This window comes from Pholcus phalangioides, unplaced genomic scaffold (genome assembly GCF_987345545.1).
Source record: "Pholcus phalangioides strain wild (caught in Gottingen) unplaced genomic scaffold, Ppha-v1.0 ptg000009l_1, whole genome shotgun sequence".
Classification (NCBI taxonomy): domain Eukaryota; kingdom Metazoa; phylum Arthropoda; class Arachnida; order Araneae; family Pholcidae; genus Pholcus; species Pholcus phalangioides.
In genome coordinates, this window is record NW_028301602.1 from 2,955,911 (window position 1) to 2,966,248 (window position 10,338).

Genomic DNA, 10,338 nt, shown 5'->3' on the forward strand with positions numbered 1-10,338 from the left:
TTTGGTTGATTTTCTAAAAATTTAAATTGCAATCTCCCCTTGAGTCTCTCTCTCTCTTATCTATTTTAATGGTGAAATTATCTGTTTAATTCAGTCCATTTCATGTTTTGAATAATTCAAAATTGGGGGAAATGAATCGTGATTTTTTATTCGGTAATTACTAGCGAACATACACAGTTTGAGAAAATCCTTCTAGCAATATTGCATTTTGCATCGACCAAAATGCTTATCAATAAACCCTCAACGATTGATAAACGTTCAGCCCTTTCAGACCCCCCGAGCAGTCATTTTTTTATAAATTTTTAAAATGTTTTTGCATTTTTGGTACTAAAAAATGCATTAAAAACGTAAATGTCAGCAAATCTTCATTTCATCAATTTTTTTTCAAATTTCAATTTTATTTTTATTTATTTATTTATTTATTTATTGTGAAGAAATAATTCACTCCATTCAATATCGTTCAATATTTTTCACCCAAGATGATTCAGGGTGTATTTCATCGTCACACACAAAAATATTTTCCATTATTTTATGGCTAAATTTTATGTAATGAATCGCACTTTTCCCGGAGGCACTTTTTCCTGGAAGCCATCTTAAACCCTGAAGGTCAACTTCAAGTGCTGGCCTTTGAAAGCCCCCAAAGTGAAAACTCCCTTAAGTGAAAATCCCCCAAGCTTTATTCACCATATTTCTAACTCAAAAGTTATACAGTTCTTGTAAGTGAGACCTTAACCAGCACCTCCTAGATATAGAAGACCTCTGCACTGTTTGTCATAAACGTCATTCAGACTACCTAGCAAGTTTGCCATATGTTGAAACACAGCATCCTATTTCGTTTCTTCTTATTTTGGCGTAGAATCTTTCCTGATTGGTTCACAAATACCGCGTAGTGTTTGGATGTGGGGCATAGAAATCGCCAATTCTGAACCCGATCATTTCTTTTCCTCACAACTATGATACTGGTACGAGCAGGGAATTTTTTCCCCCTGAATATTCGGAGTGAAAATTGACTACTTACTGACGTTACAAGCAGACTGCGGAGGCCTTCTATTTCTAGGAGGTGCTGGCTTAACTCCCTGAGTTCAAAAAATTCTACAGTGAGAAAAAAGGAACCCGCACATTTGTGGTACGAGGGTCTGAAAGGGATAAAAGTCATGACGTACGTTTCGGCACACAATAGAGTGTCATTTTTCTCAATCTTATAGCGTCTGGCTTGTAAAGCTACATTGCATTATTGTTGGAGTGATGTGTGAAGAAATGCGCTGTTTTAGCGGAGAACGTCAGACGCACACTAGGTCACGGTTAATGGTCACTCCAATAATCATGAATTTCTTTCGTAAATTCGACTTTAAGTACAGTTGAGAAATTCTAGTGATGCCGATTTAAGGACAATGGGTTTATTTGGATCACTTATGAATTCTATGTGAATGTGTGTTGATTACTAAATTGCATTTTACGGATCCGGTTTTGTTGACTGGAATGGTTAAAATATTGGGTAATTTAAAAAAAATTTACAAGCCCCCCATTCAACTTCGAATTAGTGAAGTTCGACTGTTTTTGAAAGAGCAAGAATTCCTTCATATTCACCTCATGACACTCCTCAGATGCAGTCACCTCTCTTTTACGAACGAATGTTTTTGTCCCACTTGTGTCCGCAAAAGAGTGGTTTTAGTGAACACGGTTCAAACGCCCTTTTTATGAATTAGTTTTTGAACTTTTACTTTATTATCAAAAATGTGATTTATGGTACTATAGAGTGTCGGCCCAGCATAATCGGACATCAACGATTCTAGCCGACAATATCCGATTAAGCGGGGAACAATTCAATTGCCATTTTACAACGTAATTACTGTTTGTATAATAAAAACTGATGAACAACATCAATAAAGCTTCTCGAATAAATCAGACATCAAAAATGAAATGAAAATTATATTTAATTACAATAATCACAATGCCTAAAATTTTTTACTTTCATTGGGAAAGTTAGCGACCTCTATTGGATCAACAGAAACCAAAAATAAAAAATAATTAAATGTGCGTATTGCAGACAACTTGTATACTTCGAGTAAAGTACCAATCTCAAATGTATTTATCTTAAGTTATTAACACGTATTGTTTGTAGAGAGAAACGATGTCAATCTCCGCTTTTCATACGAAGTACGAAAGCCTGGAGAACCAAGCGGAGATCGAGAAGTTGTTAGGAAAGAAAATTCACATTCCTGTGTGGGGAATCGAACCACCAATCTCTCACTGTCCGGGCGAGTGTTCTAAACCAGGAATGTGAATTTTCTTTCCTAACAACTTCTCGATCTCCGCTTGGTTATCCAGGCTTTCGTACTTCGTACGTATTGTTTGTTTCATTAAATGTTTCATTTAACGAAAATATTATGTGTATAGTGGTTATTGTGTAATAACAGTTGACGTGTGAAGCGTAATATTCGATTGAGCGAGAAAAAATGGTTGAAATTATCGTATTAAGTGGGGAACTTTAATTGTGTCTATGGGAAAAGATTGTATATCCGTTTTCCGATTAAGTGGGGCAGACTAAGTTATATCGCACAGGTCTACAAAAAAATACTTTCTGAAAGCTTTTTTAGTTTTAATATATGTACAAGTCGAATCTCGTTATAACGAACTCCAAGGGACAGAAGAAATCACTTCGTTGTCATGAAATTTCATTATAAAGGAATTTCAGACTTTAAAAAATTTCGTTGTAGCAGAATTTTATTCTAAGAAAATATTACTTATTTGCGTTTTTCATAATAAAAAGAATGAAGTTAAATTTCAGAAATTGGGCATTGAATAATTTTTGGATTTGTTTTTCTTGCTTAACATACTTGAGGCAAATGATCTTTAATTTCCTTATTTTCATTTTTGTGCAAGTATTGGGGAAGACGAGGAAACAAAAATTCCTCTAAAACATGCGCGTGCCCACACACGTACAATGCTTGAAAGATTTCGTGTCCAAAAAAGCACATGCAATTTCCATTCTTTTCTCATATGAGTGTGCTGATAACTGGCACATGTCCTGAAATCATGCATATTTCCAGAAGACGTCTTGAACGAATGTCGTGTAAAGACAGTTACATCCACATCATGAAAGGTGTTGACCTGTCTCTCCTGATGCCAACAAAAAATTTCATGTTTCTAAGTGCAATATTCATTGAGGTATTCGAATTTGATAAACGGAAGAAATTTGGGGACAAACCAGCGTCAAATGCGGGTCAACGGGTTTTCCGCATTTAACGCTGATTTTTTCTCAACTTTCCTCCGCTTTCAAATTCGAATACCTCAATGAATATTGCACTTGGAAACAAGAAATTTTTTGTTGTCATCAGGAGAAACAGGGCAACAACTTTTTAATTCGATTTTGGAGCTATTTTGGAAGTTTGCCTCAAGGATCAACGGTTTGCCAGTTGCTATGCCCTGTTTTCTCCAGCGCTAACTGCAGAAAAGATCTCAGATTTTTCTTTAATCGAAAACTGTTTCCTTCCGCGGCCACTCATTTTGAAACAGAATAAATATGAAATATTCCTAGGGGTTCGAACATATTGTACGCTGGTTCCCGATTTTACGAGTCGGCTCCGTCACGGATTGATTAAAAAACTACTTGAAATTCGGGTTTTCAACCAATACGTAACGGCACCGACTTTCAGATTCGGAAGCCTCATCGTACTGGTTAAATAAATGCAAAATGTAGGAACCCAATATAAACACATATAAAACGAAAGAAAAAAAATTTACGTATTCGCAATACATTGTTCGTATGTGAACTCATTTAAATTTGAAAGTTTTCGTTACAACCAGATTTTCGCTATAACGGTATTCGTTAAAACGGGATTTGACTGTAACTGATTTTCATATTCTTTTCAGTGCTGTTTCCAAAAATGTAATACATTTTATTTTCTATCACGTAACTTTATTTCACAAAGCGATTCCATAATTTGGGGAAAATAACTCAAATCCACAAATACAGGGTGCTTCAAAACTCAACGTACAGACTTTTAGGGGAGGTAGAAAACACAAAAACAAAACAGAATCACATAGAAATATGACCGGAAACCCGAACCCCTGATCAGCAATAGTGGGCCGATAGTGGGTGGGAAAAACTCATTATTTCGCTAATATTTACACGAGGACAGTACGTATAGACATTAACTTTCACAAGTGCTCAAAGTTCTGACCATCCACAGTTATGCACGCTTCACAACGGTGACGCATTGATTGCCATAGCCTTTCAAAGGCATTTCGAGGACTTTTATAGCTGCGACGGAGATTCTGGAGACGAGGTCGGTGTCAGAGTTTCACTCTTTCTGAAAAAGTAGAGCCGATAAGGCAAAACCAATTTATTCGGAATCAGCACCTCCAAAATCTCTAGATTATTCTTTGGAATGACTTGCTATACTTGTTTACAGCACACAGTTTCAATGTGGCTTGTTTGCTGCCTTTATTTTTATGCCCCTTTATCTCAAAAACTAGACGTGATGAAGTTTTTTAATTACTTCTCCAGTAATTAGCATATAAAAACACTAATTATTTTTGGGAAAGCTTTTTCATCGCAGACCTGTGTTATTTACGATAAACATGTTGGGGTAAATCGAGAAGCTCTGTCCATTCTTAGAATAAGACAACCATAAGTATTCTTTATGGGCATTGTATAATATTTTATCATGTGTATATATTGTTTATAACTTGTGTTAATTGCATTTTTAATGGGGTTGGTGTATTTTTGAAATATATGACATCCATATTTTTATGGGCATCTTTTTATCAGCCACCTCGTTGGGCATTTTGCCTGTTGTGGCGTTGTATTTGTATTTGTATTTGTATTTGTCGCACCACTGTCATTGAGGATTAGGCACATGAGGACTAACTTGGCCGACAAATATAACTTAAGAAATATTCCGAAATGCAAGTTTTCTTCCATGCTACACATCGGTATTCGAACTTTATCTAACTAGAGGGATCCGCTAACCCCTTGACTGTCAGATGACATTGTACTTTTTCATAATAAAGAAAGCATCGATGCATTTCCAGTCGAGTCCCCATATAACGGAGTCAAAAAGGTTCCATCAAAAAAGTTCGTAAAAGAGGAGTAAGTTTCGCGTTGATGTGAACGTTCTGCTCAAAATCATTGAATAGAGTTCATTTCACAGTGCAATCTACTGTATTTTAGTTCAATTGCAAACTTAACCAAGTTAATTTCAGTCAATGTTAATATAGATTTAAGAACCGGCTTTCACGTTGTCGTGTGTATAACATCACATTCAGAAATTCCCCTATCAAAACGTGTTTAGAATGTAGAAGGCATGTTTCAGACGCGTGTATTTTGAAGCATAAGATATCACATCCGGAATGTTTGTCGTCCATTACGAAAAGAGATGTCCGAAGATCCCGGAATAAGATCAAATTGGTAATGCGTAACAGAAGATCCGTACCTTTAAGGAGATAAAAACTTCCCATTTCTCCCATAATAAAGAATGCAGTGTATGCAATTAAGTGACATTACATACAATGTGTATACTCAAATCCCGAAAGTTTGTAATATTTTCTTTCTTGAATTCTTTGAAGGAAATTTATATATAAGTTAACAATTTCCTTGTTTCATTACTGAATTGTAATCAAATAACTAGAAACTGTTTTTATAGGGATTAATACTGTACAAAAAATTATTAAAAATCTTAAAATTCAAAAAATATATTTCTATTTCAATTAAATTTAGAAAATTCAAAAAAACCATGAATGAAAATTCGATTTTAACACTTTTTTACTTTTTTTTTATTTGATTGGCAATTGCCCTTCAATCAAAAAACAAAAGAAATATAAGAAAAATCATTGAAAATATTTCTGGAATTGGATAAAATTTCACATAAACTGGTTAATGAATAAAAAGTCTCCTCTCACCAATCCACATAAAACTTTTCAAGAATAAAAAGCAAAAAATCTTAATACTTTTATTCTTTATTAAACATGATTTCTAGCGATAGTTTGCCCTAGACTATGAATGACCATTACACGCGATAGAAAGCTTCAATTTAAAATTCAATTTTTTTTTCTTTCTAGTTGCAGGCTATAATCTACGGCAAAAAAACAGTCCGAATATTCTGACGGCAGAGAGTAGCATTTTCCGTTTTCCTTCTTAACCAACACATTTCTACCACCATGTACAACTAGAAAAAGAGAAATTGCCGAGTGACATAAATTTTAAGGGTTCGCGAAGATTGGCTGATAACACGGGGCCACTTGAAGCACCCCCATGCGGATACTTGCCTTTTAATGACGTATCTACACGTTTCCGGAAAAGGTTTTTATCTGCTCTTGATAATAGGACTTTTTTTTTGCTATCCTGGAAACTTTTCAGTTGCTCCGTCTTTCTTGGGGTTTTTTTTTATCATCATGAGGAAAAGAAAACATTGTATCATATTTTTCTCGTGTTGGGGAATCTTAAATCAGATTTTTTTTTCAAAAGAAATATGTGTGATATTTGTCATGGATGTACGGCTGTGTTGGATACAAAAATGTACGAATCAGCCATACCTGTTTTTTCCGTTTTGCGTTATAAACATTTTTTTATTCAGGAAGAAGGATCATTCCTGGAGAAAAATATATTCTTTTACTATATACCTCTTGAAAAAAAAAAATTGAATTTCTGTGAAGATGGACGAAGTATAAAATGCGAAACCATAAGAAATTTAAGGGGAGGCGAGAGAAGCACACACATTTTTTCAATTTTTATATAAATGTTGCACTATAAAGTTTCTTGCGTCTGTGTTCGAGTTTTTGTTCGACCTGCACTAAAAGTATTTTTAAAATACTTTAATATAAGCTGCTGGCAGGTATTATATATTTATATATATATGCAAGTTTTTCCCATTAAAATTAAATTTTTTTCCAAAAACCAAGTTCTTTGTTAGATAAAGAAAAGTTTTTCAAACACCTTCAGTTCGAATGTCTTGAAACTTGCTTGTTTCTCAGCACTGGGATGTTACATGCTTTAACGAGAGGACTTCTTATATAAAATTGTTTAAAAAAATTTTATGGAATAAAACTTTTGTGGTAAATTTCGGTGATTTTTAAAAAAAAAAATTATGATTGAAAAAATAACCAACAACGATATATAAAATCCTAAAAGCTGTCGTTTAATTGTATAAAAATTCGAGAAAAAAAATTAAATTCTTAAAGTTTTAGATGTTCCTTAAAGGCAGAAAGCGAAAATCATGCACCTGCCTCCTCAACAGATTTTTCTTGGTATATATTTGATGGCACGTTATGGTTTCCCATAATCCGTAAGTATTTTTTTTATACTATGCGAGAATATCTGTAAAAGAAGACCGGATATTTCATTAACAAAATTATACTGAACATAGGGCTGTCATTGAAATCAGTGGACCACTGAAGTGTTCTAGCATTTGAGGATGTCGAAAGATATTTAACAATCTAATCGTATTCTCAAGGGTAACCTCCAACGTGAAAAAAAATTTGAGAAATCTGACAATATGTAAAGGTTCAGTATTTCTCACATACTTTATCGTTGTGTCATTCAGCAGCTGAATCTCTATCTTGCGTTTTTCATTCCCTTTTCTCTTTCTTAATTTTACCCACTTATTTAATTTTTAATAATTAATTATTCATGTTTTGAACCGAACATTTCTGCTATGAAAAAATATCAAAGAAGTGTTGTATTTTACTGCTTGGGTACACAGACGTTTCTGCTTGTTGACCTCATTTCTGCAAGAAATAATTTTGATGGTCGTATAAAAGCTAAATTACCATTTCGCAGGCCAAATAAGAACGAACAACCTTAATGAATTCATTATGAAAATATTTTCTTTTAATTGTAGAAGAAGTTATTTCCGCGTAATTATCATTAATTCATAGCATACAATATATCGTTTTGTATCGTATTTTAACGTTTTATTGTTTCCTTTTTTTTTCCAAATTATCTGCAGATTTTTACAATATAATCATGTACATTCCTTACATTAGAAAGCAAATCTGTGAGGACGATTTCGAAGTTAAAATTGGTAGAAATATTTATGTACGATAAAGTGTACACGGACCAGTACGATATTCAATGCACAATATGTACTTCAATACTGTCTATCGTTGCATAAAATGTAGTTATCAATTTATAAGTTCCATATTATGACACATACAACCCTCATAAATACTTCTGAAAGTATTTACATTTTTTTAATAATTTAAATTTCGATATGCACTGGAAAAGCCCAATGATCTGCTGGAAGTTCGGAAAAACTATGGGAAATAGATTGAGATGCACAGACTACGCCATAATACTGTACACAGTTCTGGAATTTTCAGTGTTTTGTAAGATAGCAGATTTTGCAGCCTTTGATGCTATTGTTCCTCTTTTCTAAAACTGTAATCGAACTTCTATAACTCGAATTTTTGATGCTTCCAAATACTCTCAATATTCCGTTGGGACCATTTACTATCTATATGTTCTATAAATCTAAGGTATCAGAAATCCATCAATGAAACTCAAATGTTCAACAGTTCGACACACAAGATCAAGTTCCCATGTATAATTTAAAGATAACATATGATAGGAGTAAGGAAAAAAAAGTAATAAAATCCTATTTTATGAAATTATATTATGTGTGTTCACTACTTAAGTGAGATTTAAAAGCAAAACTTTGGGAAAAAAGACATTTTATTGAAAAGAAATTTTATAAAATAATATAAAATAAAAAAAAAATCACTTCAGATATTCTCCTAATATTTATGCAACATTTTTTTTTTGTTGTTTTTCGTGAATTTTAATTGTGTCAATTATCGCATTTGCTTTAACGGTAATTTTTTTAGGTTTCATGAAGGATGAGCATTGAATCGAAAAATTATCAATTCATTCGTCTTTAATGAGTGTTCTTAAAAGCTTGACCGTACAAAAGAAACGAACAAATTTTCAAAAAAGAGCATAAACTTCGGGAAATTTATTAACTAGGTTCTGAAAAAAGTAGGAAATTTTGGAATTTTTTTTTAATGTTTTGGGGGGGGGGGAACAAACCTTTCCTTCTCTCTCTCAACTAATATTGAAAAACTCAGATCATTACATGCGCATTAATAAACGTTCAGAATTTCAAAAATAATATTTTTCCCACATTCTAATGATATTAGTTGGTATTTCATTTGCACCATTTAAATTTGTTATATTTGCTTTTTTGCGCAAAACGTTGTCAAAATATTTCGTGCATAAATATATAATTTATAAATTTTATGAAAAATTTTTAAATTCGTTTTAATTCAAAATTTTAAACCGAGGAACTGTTTAAAAGGAATCATAAAAAAATCGATTAAAAAAAGTCTTCAAAAAATGATAAGATATGGGTATATATTCTATTCTGCAAAAATTGTTTTAATAAATGGAATCGAAACTGTGAAACCGGAAGGCATAGCTATATAATACCGTATTTGTTTGTAAATGAAACGGTATTTAAAAATATCACGATAAATTACGAACAACATTTTTTTTTCAAATGAGGGATTTCATACACATTTTGTAGGTTGAAATTGAAAATTTATTGAACACCAAATTTATCAAATCAAATAAATCAAATTCATTGAAGTGAAAGAAAAAGCATGAGGTCTTATAAATAAAGTTGAATTTTTTTTTCTTTTAAATGTTTAATAATCTGCAAAATGATCCTTTATTCGAATAATATCATTGTTTCGTTCGTTTGTATAAATGTTTATTAACTTATGAATCAGAAGAAAGTATTTTATCTTCATGTCTTTTTTTTACTACACCTTTTCTATATTTTAAAAGAAATGCTAATAAATTTCACGAGACGAAAATTTTCGAGTTTAGATGATGATTTTCTTCTCAATTTAAGTGCAAAGTAAGTGCATCTTTATATATATAAACAGTGCTGTAATTAACAAAGTTACACTTTTAAGTATTTGAGAGTAAAGTTTGAAAAGTATTTAACGGATTATAAATTTTCCTTAAAGCAAAACTAAATGTGATGAACACAAAAGAAATCAATAACTCTTACTTTAACTGCTGAAATTTCGTAGATGGGAGTGAGATGAGCAGGAAGATCGCCTGTTTCGGACTTTTTTGCAGCAGCTCGTTTTCTGGAACAACCTTTAACGACAGAACAGCGGATGAGAATGGAAATGAAGTCCATTTTTATAAACGGCACCCGGTGCCCACACCACACGAATGGAGCCGCAAGCGCATTCCATCCTGACCAATAGCATCTCAAGTTAACGTTACCTGACTCCGCCTCTAGTTAAAACTTTTCTCCATTCTGTGTATATATATATATGTGTGTGGGATGAACTTAAGGCAAAGAAAAAAATTAAGATAAGGTA

The 10,338-nt window shown here is 32.8% G+C and overlaps 1 protein-coding gene across 1 annotated transcript in view; it reads right to left on the reverse strand.

The window, feature by feature from the left end:
• The window catches only part of LOC149081625 (uncharacterized), a 90,133-nt gene extending 80,006 nt beyond the window's left edge, over nt 1–10,127 (reverse strand). The window contains exon 1 of the mRNA XM_089236835.1: nt 10,017–10,127. The gene's annotated coding sequence lies outside the window, so the exon portion shown is untranslated. The remainder of the gene's footprint in view (nt 1–10,016) is intronic.
• Nucleotides 10,128–10,338: the final 211 nt, after the last annotated feature.